The following is an 18,614-nucleotide window of genomic DNA, read 5'->3' on the forward strand; positions in this document are numbered from 1 at the left end:
CTTAAACATCCATACTAACCCCACCTTCCAATGATTGCAATACAACACTATTAAGAACAAGTGGACTAAATTCCTCTAATCCTCACTCAACTTCCATTGAAATGCTTGTTGGCTCAAACTTTCACCGCACTTTCCAGCGTCAGTGACTGCAATAACACTTCCGTGTTAAAAAAATTCAAACCCTAAGATTAAACAATAAAAGCAAGATTGAATAAGATAACATTTGACCAAGAATTCATGTGTATTTTCATAAAAATAGAAATCAAAGAGTGATCAACAGCATTTAGAAAGAAATAAGAAAGAATCGAATGGAGAATACTATCCCTAGACAACTCGACTAAATCTCTCTATTCCCTTCTGTCTCGCACTTAGGTCTCCTTGTCAAGAGCTAGTCTGCATCTGGTTTTCACGTTGGCTCACCAGTGAGAGGCTTAAGCTGTCATGCCCACAAGCTTCAAGGTAGGATGATGAAGATGATGATGATGGAGAGAAAAAAGCTCCTTTTTTCTTCTCATGTTCACCTTTTATGTCCTCCTCCAATAGTACAGGTGTCCTTTCCTAAAAAATATTTTGTCCTTGTATGTACAAGTTGGTTATACCAAACTAGATAGCTCTCATAGTTTTGGTTCTTATCTAGACAATTGTCAGGTGCGGTGACAATTCTAGACCCAATCTAGAATTAACTCATGTAGCAACATTACGGGCAGTTGTCAGGTGTGACAACAATTTTGGATACAATCTGGGATTAGGTCATGCAGTGACATTAATGCAATAAGATAGAAAAATTAAGGATAAAATAGTCTAGGATTCATTTAGTTATAAAATGTTACTAAACTAAAAATGCTAAAATGTATGCTAAGGATAACTAAATGGGAGCAATTTAACCAATAAGTAAAGGGGAAAACCTATGTTCTTTCTAGTGCTACCAGTTTCCCTGTCTCAAACCTCTAGATGGACTAAATCGTTTCCCTTCTCTATCATTTATCAGTATTGAATAAGACAATAAACTAATACAGTGAATATTAAAATCCACCCATGAATTAGCAAAACCCATTTTCAGTAGCATTTGGCGTATAAAATACCAATTTACCCAATCGTATGATTTACTCATATCCAACTTCAACTCCAGAAACCCCTTTCTTCCTATTCTTTTTTTTCTTAAATGTATGAAGGACCTTATAAGCAAGAATTATGTTATTTGTAATCAATATGCCCAGTACAAAAGCACTTTGGGCCTCGTCTATACAAATATCAAAAACTTGTTGAAGACGATTTGCAACAGTTTTAGAAACTATTTTATAGAGCACATTACAAAGACTTATAGGCCTAAAATTAGTGTAACAACCCAGTTTTAGCTAAATCAGAACAGTAGTTTTGGAACCGCAAATTCGAGGTCATAAAATATTTTAATATTATTTTTGGTGTCTATAGTATTTGAATATGTATGTGTGAAAATATCGTGAAATAATTTTATCGTTAATAGCTCAATTTGAGAAAAAAGACTCAATCGCGTAAAATGCAAAAGTTGCATTCTATATGTTAAAAGTGCTTAATTGCCATCGCTTATTAAATGTGAGGTCCTCATGTTGTTATTATGCCATTAAATAATTTAATGGACATATATGGACTTATATTAAGGCATTATAATGGTTTATGATTAAGGATAATTTTGTAATTTAGTTAATAATATAATATTAAGTAATAAAAAATTTTTATCATCTTTCTATGTTCATCATCATCAACCGAACATTCAAAAGGAAAAATCCATTATTTTTTATCTAGGGTTCAGACACTTTTGGATTAAATTGGAAAGTGATTTTTAACCCATTTTTGATGATTTCTACGTTTTTGTGATCGTTGCTTTGAGTACTAGCTAGCCCGTACCCTAATTTCTGAATTTGTTGGTGATTTTGTAAATTGCCATTGATAAATGCTTGAGTTCTTGAATGTTTGATGATGGAAAATGAGTATTTGTTGATAGATTATCATGTTTTGTAAAGTGATTTTAGTGAAATTTCATAAAAAGGACTAATTTGTGAAAAGTATAATTAAAAAGAAATTGTGTAATTTTTGATTTTGTGAAATAAGGACTAAATTATAGGGCTTAATGTGTAAAATACCCCGAATTGTGTGCTTTGGATGAAATTGAATGAATTTAGGAATAAAAGAGTTAATTTTGAATTTATATAGATCCTAAAAGAAAGAAATCAGATTTAGATCGAGGGAAATCGAGAGTTATTGAGTAATCGATCCGATTCGTCTATTCCAACTACGAGGTAAGTTCATATGCAAATAAATGTCTTTGAATTGAATTATATATGTTTTATTATGATTGAATTGCTATAAATGTCAAACGAGCAAATATGAGCTTGAATCGACGAAGTTATGACATCTGAAAGTCCCATATGAATCCTAGGAATAGTATAGGATATGGATGTCATGGCATTAGGCTTTCGAGATGTGATTACATGTAAGGCCATGTCTGGGACACTGGCATTGTATTGAGATAACATGTAAGACCATGTCTAGGACATTGGCATCGTTAATCAATTTTATGTAAGACCTTATCTGGGACAGTGACATCAATATGCAATAACATGTAAGACCATATTTGGGATATGACATTGTATGAGCTTATGTGATTTTCGAGTACCCTTAATGATTTCGAACAGTTCAACGGGCAAAGTTAAGTTGAGAAATAATAAGTGAATGAGTTAAACGACTCAGGTACGTACGAGATTCATACGAGTATTGAGAAGTGAAGTAAATGATGAATTCAGTTATCTTATTGAATACGTGTACTATGAGAAAGGTTTGTGAACTTGAATGTGTATTTAGATGTGCTTATTCATATCTTGCTTAATGGATGGAAATGATAGTGATTCATGATATGATTTATTTATGTCTGGCTTACTAAGCTTTTAAAGCTTACTTTGTGTGTTCTTTGCATGTTTTATAGATAATCAAAGCTAGCTCAGACTTGGGGATCATCGAGAAACGTCATCACACTATCGATCATCTCGTTGGTATTTTTGGATGCTTTGTATATATGGTATATGGCATGTATAGGCTAGTGCCATCTTGGAATGTTTTGAGTTTTGATTATAGCCATGTAATTTGGCTTGTAAATGTTGGTGTACGGCCATTTAAGTTGGCTTGAATTATGTTTGATAAGTGATATATATGTGATGTTTATAAACTATCATGTGATGGCATGCTTGCCATGGTTGTTGGTATGACTAAATGGTTCCTCATTAGGTTGGTTGTAAATGTTTGAGGAATGGTACATTATGGTATATTTTGTAGATGATGAATTGATATGTATGGGAGGCATTATTTAGATGATAGAAAAATGATTAAAGTACATTTCAAAGCTATGTGAGATTGATGATTATGGCACATTGTTTTGGTATGTTTTGGATATGGAATTGAGTGGTTAAATGGTTATGAATAGATGGCATGATATGAGTATGAATTGGAAAGTTTTTGGTTGCTTAAAGATGTATTGAAATGGTGTTATTTAGGAATCGTAAAACTCCTTGGATCTTTTAGTTTGTTGGGTAGCTTATTCTGAAGAATGGCTGAGCAAACCGTATTCAGCTCCACATACGACCTTTCATCTAACTTTTGTTTATTTGCTAGAAGCTCCTTTAAAAATTTGACTGTGTTCGGCATCTGCGAAAGTGCTTCAATAAACGGTAGGTTAATATGTAGTTTCTTTAAAAGTTTAAGGAATTTACCAAATTGTTCATCTTAGCAGTCTTTCCTTGTCGCATTGGGGTATGGCACACATGGTTTATATTCTATACTTACCGATTTTTGTTCGTTTTGGCCTACCTCATTCTTACCTTTGCTTACCGCCGGTTCTGGCCTTGGTTTTGCCACTAACCTTTCCTCATCTTGAATGGAAATTGTGTTGAGTTGCTCCCTTGGGTTAGATTCAGTGTTGTTTGGTAGGCTACCTTGTGGTCGTTCAAAAATCAACTTGGCGAGCTGTCCAATCTGAGTTTCGAGCCCCTGGATTAATGCTTGTTGATTTTTGAGTGTCGTCTCGGTATTCTAAAAATGAGTCTCTGACACTGAGATGAATTTGGTTAGCATCTCCTCAAGGTTCGGGTTTTTCTCCTGCTGGTATGGTGGTTGCTAAAAGCCTGGAGGGGGTGGTGGTTTCTGATTTCCTTGGCCTCCCCATGAAAAATTCGGGTGATTCCTCCAACCTGCATTGTAAGTATTGCTATAAGGATTGTTTTGAGATAAAGGATTATTACCCATGTAATTTAATTGCTCGTTCTCCATGTTGTGGCCATAAGGTGGGTATCCTGAATTGCTCTACCTCTATTTGCTTCGCACTGCATTACTGGGTGAACCTGTGAAGAACTAAGAAAACCATCAATTTTCTTATTCAAGAGTTCTACATGACTAGGGAGCATGGTGACCGAATCGACGTTATAAACACTGGCTATTTTTGTTGGCTTTGTCCTCATGACTTGCCACTGATAGTTATTCAATGACATCTCCTCTATAAATTCATAGGCATCTTCAGGTGTTTTATTATTGATGGTTCTGCCAGCAGCTGCGTCAACCATTTGTCAACTCGAAGGATTCAAGCCATTATGAAAGGTTTGAACCTGTAGCCAGAGTGGTAACCCATGGTGAGGGCATCTTCGCAAAAGGTCCTTATATCTCTCCCACGCATCGTAAAGTGTTTCTAAATCCATCTGTATAAAAAAAGAGATATCATTACGTAATTTAGCTATTTTAGCCGGCGGAAAGTATTTTAGTAAAAACTTTTCGGTCATTTGTTCCCAAGTAGTGATTGACCCCCGCGATAACGAATTCAACCACTATTAAGCTTTGTTTCTCAATGAAAAAGGGAATAACCGAAGGTGAATGACGTCATAAAAAATGCCATTAATTTTAAATGTATCACATAGTTCTAAAATTTTTTCTAAGTGAGCGTTGGGATCTTTGTCCTGCAAACCATCAAACTGATCAAATTGCTGTATCATTTGAATTGTGTTAGGTTTTAGTTCAAAAGTATTTGCAACTACAGTAGGTCTAACTATGCTCGATTCAGTTCTTGTTAAAGAAGGTTTAGCATAATCATACATAGTGCACGGAGCAGGATTTTGATTAACAGCAATCGCAGGAGGTAGCGGATTTTCTTGGTTTTCAGCCATCTCCTCGGTGGTGGTTGAAGTATCTTCCTCCTCCTCTTCTGTGTAACATAAGCTTTGCCTTATTTCTCTTCGATTTCTGTGAACTGTAGGATCGATCTCACTATCAAATAGTAATGGTCCTGACGGGTTTCTCCTGGTCATAAACTAGAAAAACCTATCAGAAGAAAATAAATGAAGAGTTTGAAAAGAAAATAAAAATTTAAATTGCAATAAAAGTAAAATGGCTAAAGTAATAAAAATCTAGTGTTCCTAATATCTTAATTCCCCAGAAACGACAGCAAAAACTTGATACGTGATATTCGTGATAGGTTTCAAATATTTATAATGAATCGTTCTTGAAACTAACTATTATCACGATGAAGGCACGTGTACCTATTAAACAGTTGTATAGCTTTAGCAAGAATGGATTATCAAACCCAAAGGAACTAAAAGTACTGGTATCAACTTTCTTTTTATTATCTAGCCTAAAAAAATAAAAGGGTTTTGTTTATTTAACTAATTAACTAAACTAAGAAATCACAGAAAAGAAATTTGGGGAAAATACTTTTTTGGAAAACTCGATTGATTAAGACAATACCTAAGGAAAAATCCACCTAGACTTCACTTGTTATTTGACTCTGAATCGGACGATTTATTCATTCAACTTGTTCCATAGAGATCCCTAAGTTATATTATTATCTTTCTCGAGACTAACAACGTCTAACCCTAGATTGAATAATTGAAATCTCTTTCTAATTAACGCCCTAGGGTTGCATCAACTTGATCTATGGATCCCCTTATTAGGTTTCACCCTAATCCAGAAAAATCTTGTCACCCTATCTCTAGGTGCGCAATCAACTCCCCTTAATTATGACAAATTTACTCTTAGACAAGGTCTATTCCTCCTCTGAATAAGAGATTAACTTGAATCAATATCCTGGAATATCAAAATAAGAATTAAGAACACATAATTGAGAACAAGTCAAATATTTATCATACAATTCAGATAATAATAACAAGATCCGTCTTAGGTTTCATCCCCTTTAGGTATTTAGGGGTTTTAGCTAATACTCATGAAAGAAAACATCCCAAAAGAATAAAAATAACAAAACATAAGAAAACCCAAAACTCCTGAGGGAATTTGAAGGGAGATCTTCAGTCTTGATGGTGAATCCGGCTTCTGAGATGGATCGATCGGCTTTCCTTGAGCAATTCCTTGTTTCCTCCTCTCCCTCCTCTGTCTAGTGCCTTCTTAGGTGTTTAAATAGGCTTTGGAATGCCTAGGAGCCCTCAAAATTGGCCTTTTTCGAATTGGACTAAACTTGGGCTTGGCAGGGACACGCCGTGTGACACGCCCATTTGCGATTGCTTAAGGCCATGGTGAAGGCTATTAAATGGGCACGAGCGTGTGATGTACTCATGTAAACCGTGCTTTGAGCTTGCCAAAGGGACACGACCGTGTGGTCTGCCTGTGTAAGGAAGTCCAGGCAGTGTTGATTTTGTATGTTGGCCCATTTTTTCCGTTTTGGCCTGTTTCTCGTTCCTTTCACTCTCCTATGCTCACCTAAGTATAAAACATGAAATTAAGGCATTAGGAGCATCGAATTCACCAATTTTAAGGAAAAATCATCCATAAAATGTGCTAAGCATGGGATAGAAATATGTATGAATTACGGTTTATCATACCTGATCAAGGTAACTTATCCCGGATTACCTATACCATGGCCCGTAGCCAAATCAAGGTAACTCCTCTAAAATACCTATATCATGGCCTGTAGCCAAATTAAGGTAACTCCTCTCAAAATACCTATATCATGGCCCGTAGCCAAATCAAGGTATTATTAGCACCAGAAGTACCGATATCATGGTCCGAAGCCATTGCATTAACTTAATGGCATTACATTATCATCGTAACTGTACTTAAGGTTTAACCGAGAAGTTTTGCTTGTTGATTTCATCGTCAAACACTTTCGTATAGTCAGATTCAACTCAAACATTTTCCACAATCTCATAAACAGATTTTGTGCAATATCAAAGCATATAGCATTCATTTATAATGAAATTTACACCTACGAACATACCTTGGTCGTAGAAACAACAAAACTAGCCGACTAATTGAGTACTTTGTTCTTGCCTCGATCTAAGTTTGAGTTCCTCTTTTCTTGATCTATATGTATTCAAAATTAACTTATTTAATCACCTATTCATTCAATTTCATCCAAACACACATATTTAAGCCAATTCGCATTTTGGCCCTAAACTTTCACATTTCTTCAATTTAGCCCCTATTTCACAAATACAAGAAATTTGAAAAATTCAATTTAACCCATGTTTGGCTGAATTACCATAGTGCCCCTAGAAGCCCATATTTTTAATTTATTTCACACTTTAACCCCTCAATTTACACTTTTCTCAATTTAATCCCTATTTGACATTTTTGTCAAAAATCACTTTACAAAACATGTAAAACTATCAACAAATATTCATTTTCCATCATTAAACATTCAAGAACTCAAGCATTCATCAATGGCACTTTACAAAATCATCATAAACACTGGAAATTAAGGCACGGGCTAGCTAGTACTCAAAGCAACGATCACAAAAATATAAAAATCAACAAAAACTGAGCTAAAATCGTACCTTAATCAAGCTATGCAAGTGCCAAACCCTAATGAGCAACAATGGCTCTTTCTCTTCTTCAATATTCGGCCAAAGGGAGAAAAGATGGACTAAAATTCATTTAGTTATATTTTAATTACCTTATTTACTAAATACCAATTTTAACATTTAGTAACCATTATAAAATCACTTAATTATAAGGCCATTAATGTCCATTAGCCCAATCAATGGTATAATATCAACATAAGGACCTTGTAATTAATAAATCATAGCACATAAGCACTTTTAACATATAGAATGCAACTTTTACATTTTACGCGATTTAGTCATTTTCTCAAATTAGCCACTTAAACGACAAAATTAGGATACAAAATTTTCACACATATATAATCACATGTTTTAAACATCAAAAATAATATTAAAATAAATTTACAACCTCAGTTTGTGGTTCCGAAACCACTGTTCTGATTTGGCTAAAACTGAGCTGTTACAACTCTCCCCCTCAGGGATTTTCATCCCCGAAAATTTTACTAGCTAATAAGTTTGGATATTGCTTTCTATAGCATCCTCGGATTCCCACGTAGCTTCTTCAACCCTGTGTCGATGCCATAAAAATTTCACTAATGCAATTTTCTTATTTCTCAACTCTTTGATCTCGCGAGCTAGAATTCGGATCGGTTCTTCTTCGTAAGTCATATCGGATTGAATCTCAATCTCAAAGGGAATAATCACATGCAAGGGATCTGATCTGTATCGTCGAAGCATCGATACATGAAATACATTATGAATCTTTCCTAACTCAGGTGGCAATGACAATCTATAAGCAACCAGCCCGATACGCTCGATAATCTTATACGGCCCGATAAATCTCGGACTCAACTTTCTTTTTTTGCCGAGTCTGAGTATTTTCTTCCACGGAGATACTTTCAAAAACACTCTATCCCTAATTTGAAACTCAATATCTTTCCGTTTCAAGTCTGCATAAGATTTCTCTCGATCTGATGCTGTTTTTAGACTTTCACAAATCACTTTCACTTTCTGTTCAGTCTCTTTAATCAAATCGACCCCATGTATCTTATTCTTCCTGAGCTCAATCCAATACAAAGGTGTTTGGCATTTCCGGCCATATAAAGCTGCGAAAGGTGCCATTTTAATACTTGATTGAAAGCTATTATTATACGCAAATTCAATTAATGGCAAGTATCGTTCCCACGTACCTTCAAACTTAAGAGTACAACATCTCAACATATCCTCGAGTATCTGAATAATCTGCTCAGACTTACCATCCATTTGTGGGTGAAAAGCAGTACTGAAATGTAGCTTCGTACCTAATGCATCTTGCAGTTTCTTCCAAAACCGCGATGTGAACCTCGCATCTCTATCCAAAATAATATAAATAGGTACTCCGTGTAATTTCAGTATCTGAGAAATGTATAACTCAGTAAGCTTATCAAATGAATAATCCATGCGTATCGGAATGAAATGAGCTAACTTGGTCAGTCTATCAACAACTACCCATATTGCATCTTTCTTACTCGAAGACATAGGCAAACCCGATACAAAATCCATCGTGATTCTGTCCCGTTTCCACTTGGGAATTATAATTGGCTGAAGTAACCCAGACGGTAGTTGATGCTTAGCTTTAACTTACTGACAAATCAAACATTTCGAAACAATTTTTGAAAAATAATGTTTCATACCAGACCACCAATAAAGCTGATTTAAATCATTATACATTTTTGTACTTCCCGGATGAACAGATAAACAACTACTATGTGCTTCGTCTAAAATCATTTGAATCAACTCTAAATTTCTTGGAACAGATAATCAGCCTCTGAATCTTAAACAATCATCAGCATCAATTTGAAACTCTGAATCAAAAATCAAATCACTTTGAGCTCACTTTGCTAACAATTCATTATCAACTTTCTAAGTTTCACAAATCTATTGTACAAATAACAGTCTCACTTTCAACTCAGCTACAATCGAGCTGTCATAAGATAGAGTCATCTGAGTATTCATCACACGTAAAGTAAAAAAAGATTTCCAACTTAAAGCATCGACAACAACATTGGCCTTACCTAGATGGTAGTCAATCACTAGCTCGTAATCTTTCAACAATTCTGACCATCTCCATTGCCGTAAATTTAGATCTTCCTAAGTCATTAAGTATTTTAAGCTTTTGTAATCAGAATAAACGTGATATTTCTCACCAAACAGATAGTGGCACCAAATCTTCAATGCAAACATGATAGCTGCTAATTCCAAATCGTGCGTCGAGTAATTTTTCTCATGCGGCTTCAATTGTCTAGAGGCATAAGCTATGACTTTACCTTCCTGCATCAAAACACAGCCCAAACTATTTAATGATGCATCACTATATTACGAATTCTTTACCCGATTCTGACTGAACTAACACTAGAGCTTCGGTTAATAAAGCTTTTAGTTGATCGAAACTTTTCTGGCACTTTTCTGACCACTCAAACTTAACATCTTTCTAAAGTAATCTCGTCAACGGAGTCACAATCATCGAAAACCTTTTACGAATCGTCTGTAATAACCAGCAAGTCCTAGAAAAATTCAGACTTCAAATACATTTCTTGGAGGCTTCCAATCCATTATTACAAAATTTTGCTCAAATCTACTCAAATACCCGATGCTGACACAATATGCCCCAAGAAACTGACTTCACGCAACCAAAATTCACATTTACTGAACTTTGCAAACAACTGCTTATCACACAAATTCTATATCACTATTCTCAGATGTTCAGCATGCTCAGATTCATCACGGGAATAAATCAAGATGTCAACTATAAACACAAAAACAAATCGATCCAAATACGGTCTGAAGATTCGATTCATTATGTCCATAAAAACAGCAGGTGCATTCATTAGTCCGAAAGGTACAACTAAAAACTCATAATGTTCGTACCTCATTCAAAAAGCAGTTTTTAGCACATCAGAGTCTCTAACTCACAACTGGTAATAGTCCGATCTCAAATTTATCTTTGAAGACACAGTAGCCCCTTTCAATTGATCAAACAAATCATCAATCTACGGTAAAGAGTACCTGTTCTTGATTGTCACTTTATTCAACTGTCTGTACTCAATACACATTCTCATCGTGCCATCTTTCTTTTTCACAAACAATACAGGAGCACCCCATGGCGAGAAAATTGTTTGTGCAAATCCTCTATCGGTTAATTCTTGCAACTAAGCTTTTAATTTTTTTAATTCTGTTGGAGCCATTCTGTATGAGCTATTGATATCGGTGCTGTACCTAGCATTAACTCAATGCCAAACTCAACCTCTAGGTTCAATGGTAAACCTGATAACTCTTTAGGAAACACAACTGAGAACTCACACACAATTGGCACTGATTCGATCTTCTTTTCAGTCACTTTCGTATCAAGCACATAATCTAAATAAGCTTCGCAACCCTTTTTCACATATTTCTAAGCTAGCATAAAAGAAATCACTACTGGCAAACCATTCATATCATCTAACTCAATTCGAATAGTCTCATTATTCTAACATCTCAAATCTATCGTCTTTCTTTTACAATTCACAACAGCATCATGCAACGTTAACCAATCCATACCCAGGATTATATCAAACTCGTCAAAGGGAAACAACATCAAATCAACTGGAAAGCAATTATCCCGTATTATAAATGGACAGTTCTTGCACACTTTATCAACCAACACACATTTGCCTAAAGGGTTATATACTCTAATTACAAATTCAATAGACTCTACAGGCAAATCTTACTGGATACTAAATTCACACATACATATGAATGAGTTGATCTTAGATCTATCAATGCAATGACTTTAGTATCATAGAGAGTAAAAGTACCAATAATAACATCTGGTGATGACACTTCTTCGTGAGCATGAATAGCGTAGGCTCTAACAAGTGCTCTCGCCTCTGATCTTACAGCAGAGTCCTTAGTTGCTCTCTGACTACCACTCACATTACCTGTGTTTTTGGGTAGTCTACCCCTATTTACGGCGTTACTCGACCTCATGTTCTGAACATCCTCTTTTTCCATCAACTCTGGACAGTCTCCCATAAAATGATCCAACGATCCACTTTTGTAACAAGCTTTATTTCTTTTATTCCAGCATTCTACAAAATGTCGTCATTCACAGTACTAACATTCAAGTTTATTGTCTCTAACAATGCCAACACTAGCTACTGATATAGCTTGAGCTTTAGAACCAGAGTGTTGTTTAGCATGTTCCTTGTTCGAATATCCCATTGAAGCATTCGGGCAGGTATACAAACCTTTGGATTTCTTTGATGAAGACTGATACGACTTATTCATCAATCTCTTTCTGGTGTCTCTAGCCTCTGAATTTGCTTTCCTCTTTTCTTTTCTGAGATTTTCAGCTTTACAAGCTCTTTCAACTAAAACAACGAATTCTTTAATTTCCAAAGTTTCAACTAATAGCTTTATATTTTCATTCAACCCATCAACGAACCACTTACACATAATCTCTTTGGTAGAAACATATTCTCGAGCATATTAACTTAATCGTACAAATTCTCTTTTGTACTTAGTCAAAATCATTCGGCCTTGTTTCAACTCTAGAAACTCTTTATGTTTCTGATCAAGAAATCTTTCAGTTATGTACTTTTTTTGGAACTCAATCTGAAAGAATTCCCAAGTAACCCGTTCACTAGGAACCACCGATATCAACATTTTCCACCAGTGATATGCATTATCTCTGAGTAAAGATACCACACATTTGATACATTCTTCAGGAGTACAAGATAATTTATCAAATACTCTGATAGTGTTCTCGAGCCAGAACTCAGCTCTTTCAGCATCATTATCAACTGTAGCCCAAAACTCTTCAGCCCTATGTTTAAAAATCTTGTCCATTGGCAGCTTATTCAATCAAATCAGATCTATCTCTTGTGACACAACTAGGATTTTCTGAGGAACAGGTAGGGGTGGAGGTTGTTGAGTAGCCAGATTCGTTCATATGAATTTCATAAACCACTCAGTCATCATTTGATAAAAGCTTGCATAGTATCTCCCTCATAACTACTCATTACGGGTCTAGAGTCAGATTGCGCTGTCCTTTGAGTAGGATCATGCGCGTTACTCTCTACATCGTCAGCTACGGCTCTTTCGGGATCCATTTTCTATATAAAAGCACATTTCAAATGTCAAGAATCATCACACTATCGTAATTTATATATGTACAGCTCAATTTTGGACCCAACAAAAATAGTGGTTTCGAAACCACTAAACCGAGGTCAAAGAAATTATTTTTAATATTATTTTATGTGTGATGGCATGTTTATAAAGATGCATGAAAATTTTGGTGAATTAATTTTAGTGTTTGTGAGCTTAATCGCGGAAAAGGACTAAATCGCATAAAGTTCAAAATTTTTAATTTGATAGCTAAGGGAGTTAAATTGTCATGTATCATAAATTGGGGGTCTTTAAAGTGAAATTAGGCCCTAAAATAGTGCTTGGCTGGCCATGAGACAAGGAAATTAACATAGTCTGTAACACCCAGTTCCCGATACCGCCGCCGGAGTCGGACACGAGGGGTTCTCAGACCAACTCTCATGTGTCACACAGACTATTTTTCACATTTCTAGTCCAGTTGGCAAACTGCGTCCCTGTCACCTTAAAAATCATATCCCGAGTTCCAGAACTCGAAAACCAATTCCGTAAATTTTCCCCAAATTTAGACTCATATATCCATCCGTAGATTTATTTCTAAAATTTTTGGTCTGGCCAATTGGTACAGTTTATTAGTTAAAGTCACCCCTGTTTCGGGGTTCCACTACACTGCCTTTGCGCATTACGAGCTGGATATCATCTCGTACAGAGCTCCAATGCTCATGCTGTTTGTTTCTAATGAAACTAGACTCAAAGGGGAATCTATGCATATAAGGCATGACTTCTAATTGTTTCTGGATAATTTATGGTAAATTTTCAAAGTCGAAACATAGAATCCAGAAACCGTTCTGGCCCTGTCTCACAAAATCTTGAATATCTCTTAAAATACAGCTCATATGGTCGTTTCGTTTCATCCATATGAAAATAGACCCATCAAGCTTCGAGTACGTAATTTTTTTTAGCAATTAATTCCACTTCTACTATTTTTAGTGATTTTTCGATCTCATATCACTACTGCTGTCCGCAGCAGATTATTGTAGTAGACTATGCCAATTTCATGAATCCTTCCTTAGCCTTACTAATCATCCATCATACATGACACAAATTATGGCCACCTTATCAAAATTAAGGTTTTTAAGACTCGTGGCTATAGGTTCTAGCATCCCACTCAAACGACCACATAGGCCATTTTCACATGGCTTAAAGTTTACAACCCAAAATTTAACAAAACAAAATAGCCCATACATGCCAAATGTTCTCCTAAGTTGACTAAGAAGACAATACCAAAAATTGCTCACGGTGTGATGACTTCGTTGACGGTTTGAGCACCCAAAAGGAGACGAGTCCAAGAAACCTAAAATGGGTGACAAGAAAACACCGAGTGAGTTTATAACTCAAGAAGTCATAAGCATTCCACAACCATCCATTAATAAAATTATCATAAAATGAAATAATGAAACAAGGCCAAGTGTTCCGACCATACCGAACTATACCATAGTTCCTTAGACCTTCGGATCAATCTCATACCAAGTCATACATTTACATTTCATATACTATTCAATAGGATATTTGAAGCAATTTCCATACATCATTTCATTTCCGCAACAATCATGCAAATCAAATGAACTTTCATCTATTCCACGATACCTTATTTACGGTAATGCAATTGAAATCATCACATAGATTTAAATCTTACCAACTCCACCCCGAGCATGAACATAGCATCTATTAGCCATGAACTCAAGGTACTTACTCTTTCCGCTGTCCATACTCATCTCGATAAAGTCACACCTCCATATAAATATTCAATCGGAGATATGTGTAGAGTTCGCACACATAGTGCTTAATACTCAATCACGCACACTTAGTGCCATGTGATTCAAGCCCGCACACATAGTGCCATATAGTCCAAACTCGCACACTTAGTGCCATACATTACAAGCTCGCACACTCAGTGCCAATCTCATCACCGTACACATCTATTTCTCGCACACTTAGTGCCGAAGCAAACTTCCTACACATTTCACTATCTCTTTTACGTTCAACAATATCATCTTTTCATACACATACATTTGTATATATTTCATCTCATTAAACACAATTGCATAGATATTACAATCATTTAAGCAATATCAAATATATGCTTAATGACTTACCTTGTATTGGGTAAAATGGTTCTAACTCGGCTACTCGATGTTCTTTCCTTTGCCTTTGCTTGATTCTCCACCTCTAGCTTCTTTAGCTTAATCAATAAATTAACTAGTTTAACCGTCTTGCCACATATTTATACATGACATCAACTATACTATCATCATTAATTCATCAAATCACAAAAATTTTATCTCATGAACATTTAACACTTAACATTTACCCCATCTAGGCCGACTTTGCTAGCACACAAGCCTTTGGCCGAATGTCCTTGACCTATAGTCACCCAAAATTTCTTTGTTCTTTAAAATTCATCCAAGAACACATTCGGCACCTCCAACTAATAATTTAGATACTCTCAAGCTCATTCACAAGTACTATTATATATCACATTAAGCATTAATTATTTTGCAACATGAATTCTATAGCATGGCCGACTACTCATGCACATACACATATAACAACAAGAACTCAATGGCACAAAAATCTCCTTTTATTAAACATTCATCTCACTTCTCTTCATGCTTCGTCACAACAACATTAAAATACCAACCAAGAAAGACAACCTCCATGGCGAACTTCATCTCCATCAAATAGCAAAGAAATCTAAGCCATGGGCTAGGTAGGTTTCAAACTAACAACTAAAACATGCATGAATCTTAAGGAATGACATCAAACATACCTCAATCTAGTTGCAAGTATGGCCAAGCTTCTCCAAACCCCCCCTCTCCCTTACTCACGGCAATACAAAAATTTGAGAAAGGATGAGCACTTTTTTGTTTTGTTTTTCTTGTTCAATTCACGGCAAATGGGGGGCATCTATGCTCATCATTTTTTTCAATTCTTTAATGCCGACTTTTATTTTATGGCTTCCTACATACACCACTAACCTAACATGTTGGAAATATGTTCCTTTGCCCATAATCTTGTCATGGCGGCCACTATCCTTAGGAAATGGACTATTTGACGTGCAACTCCATCTATTTTACTTCATTCTTTTACTAACCTCTTAAAATTAGCCACATATATTTAAATCCTTTCACATGAGTCCTTTTTCTTTCAATTCACGTTCAATTTAACTAAATCAAAGAATTAAAAATTCACACATGCATTTTCACATATATTTGGCATGGAATAAGGTATTTAAATGTTTTTGTGACCCAGTTTTGTGGTCCCGAAGCCACTTCCCGACTAGGGTTAAATTAGGGATGTCACAACTCTCCCCCACTGAAGAAATTTTCATCCCCGGAAATCTTGCCGGTAAATAGGCTCGGGTATTGCTCTTTCATAGAGTCCTCAAGTTCCCAAGTGGCTTCTTCAAGTCCGTGTTTATGCCACAACACCTTCACCAATGGGATTTTCTTATTGCGCAACTCTTTTACTTCGCGAATCAGAATGCGAACCGGCTCTTCTTCATAACTCAAATTAGGCTGAACCTCGACCTCAGATGGAGTGATTACATGTGTCGGGTCAGACCTATATCGTCGAAGCATCGAGACATGGAAAACGCTGTGAATCCTTTCAAGCTCAGGGGGTAAAATTAATCGGTACGCTAGTGGCCCAACTCGTTCGGATACTTCATACGGACCAATGAACCTCGGACTCAATTTGCCCTTACGACCAAATCTAAGCACCTTCTTCCAGGGTGAAACTTTGAGAAATACCTTTTCCCCAACCTGATATTCAATGTCTTTTCTTCTCAAATCCGCATACGACTTTTGGCGATCCGGCGACTTTCAAACTTTCACGAATTACTCGAACTTTCTGCTCGGCATCCTTAATCAAATCAACCCCGAAGATTTTACCTTCACTAAGTTCAGTCCAGAATAATGGGGTACGGCATTTACGACCGTATAAAGCCTCGTAAGGCGCCATCTTAATACTTGATTGAAAACTATTATTGTGGCGAATTCAATCAAAGGTAAATACCGTTCCCATGAACCACTAAACTCAAGGATGCAACATCTCAACATATCCTCGAGTATTTGAATTATCTGTTCGGATTGACCATCGGTTTGGGGATGAAAAGTGCTAAAATGCAGCTTGGTACCCAAAGCCTCTTGCAATTTCTTCCAAAATCGCGACGTAAATCTTGCGTCTCTATCGACACGATAGAAGTAGGTACCCCATGCAATCGAACAATTTGGGAGATGTATAACTCTGCCAACTTATCGAGCGAAAAATCCGTGCGCACGGGGATAAAGTGAGCCGACTTAGTCGATCTATCCACAACAACCCAAATCGCATCTTTCTTACTCGCCGACTTTGGTAACCCGGATACAAAATCCATTGTCACTCGATCCCATTTCCATTCGGTATCATGATTGGTGAAGTAATCCGATGGCACTTGATGTTCCGCTTTCACTTGTTGACATATCGACACCTTGAAACAAATTCAGAAATGTCTCGTTTCATACCGGGCCACCAAAATTGGCGTTTCAGGTTATTGTATATTTTAGTACAACCCGGGTGGATTGACATTCGACTACTGTGAGCCTCGTCCAGAATCTTCGAAACAAGTTCCGAATCCTTCGGAATACATAATCGACCCTTGAACGTCAAGCAATCATTGTCGTCAATCTGAAATTTCGATTGCTCATTCGAAACACATTCGACTCTTTTAGCGACCAATTCAGCGTCGACCTTCTGAGATTTAAGTATTTGATGAATCAATAACGGTTTGGCCTCTAATTCGACTACTAGCACCTCATCGGGTGAAACGGATAGGTGAGCATCCATCGTTCTCAAAGCAAACAGTGCCTTGCGACTTAAAGCATCGGCCACCACGTTGGCCTTTCCCGGGTGATAATCAATGATGAGTTCATAGTCTTTCAACAACTCAAGCCAACGTCTTTGTCGCAGGTTTAAATCTCTTTGAGTCATCAAATATTTAAGACTTTTGTGGTCCGAATAAATATGACACCTTTCTCCAAACAAGTAATGCCGCCATATTTTCAAGGCGAACACTATGGCTGCTAGTTCAAGGTCATGGGTCGGATAGCTTCTCTCATGCGGCTTTAGTTGTCTCGACGCGTAAGCCACAACTCGACCTTCTTGCATCAACACACAACCTAACCCAAACAAGGATGCGTCATCAGATATGACAAACTCTTTCTGGGACTCGGTTGTACTAATCTTGGGGCCTCGGTTAAGCAGGTTTTAGTCGATCGAAACTTTCTTGATGCGTTCCGACCACTCGAACTTAACATCTTTTGGAGTAGTTTCGTCATCGGTGCAGCTATCATCGAAAAACCTTTCACAAATCGTCGATAGTATCCGCAAGCCCCAAAAGCTCCTAACCGGTAACATTCCTTGAGGTTTGCAATCGACTATGGTCGAAATTTTGTTCGGGTCCACCACGACACCGATCACGGACACCACGTGCCCCAAAAGCTAACCTCTCTCAACCAAAATTCACATTTCTTGAACTTTGCGTATAACTGCTTATCTCGTAAAATTTGCAACACTAGCCTCAGGTGTTCAGCGTGTTCAGTTTCATCTCTCGAATAGACCAAAATGTCATCGATAAATACAACTACG

At 36.6% G+C, this 18,614-nt stretch overlaps 1 non-coding gene across 1 annotated transcript; it reads left to right on the plus strand.

Annotated features, from left to right (window-relative positions):
* The first annotated feature begins 4,644 nt into the window (after positions 1 to 4,644).
* Positions 4,645 to 4,751, plus strand: LOC128295969 (small nucleolar RNA R71). Its single transcript, XR_008286516.1, has one exon. It is a non-coding gene; the product is annotated as a small nucleolar RNA R71 (small nucleolar RNA).
* Positions 4,752 to 18,614: the final 13,863 nt, after the last annotated feature.

The sequence above is a fragment of the Gossypium arboreum genome, chromosome 7 (assembly GCF_025698485.1).
Source record: "Gossypium arboreum isolate Shixiya-1 chromosome 7, ASM2569848v2, whole genome shotgun sequence".
Taxonomy (NCBI): domain Eukaryota; kingdom Viridiplantae; phylum Streptophyta; class Magnoliopsida; order Malvales; family Malvaceae; genus Gossypium; species Gossypium arboreum.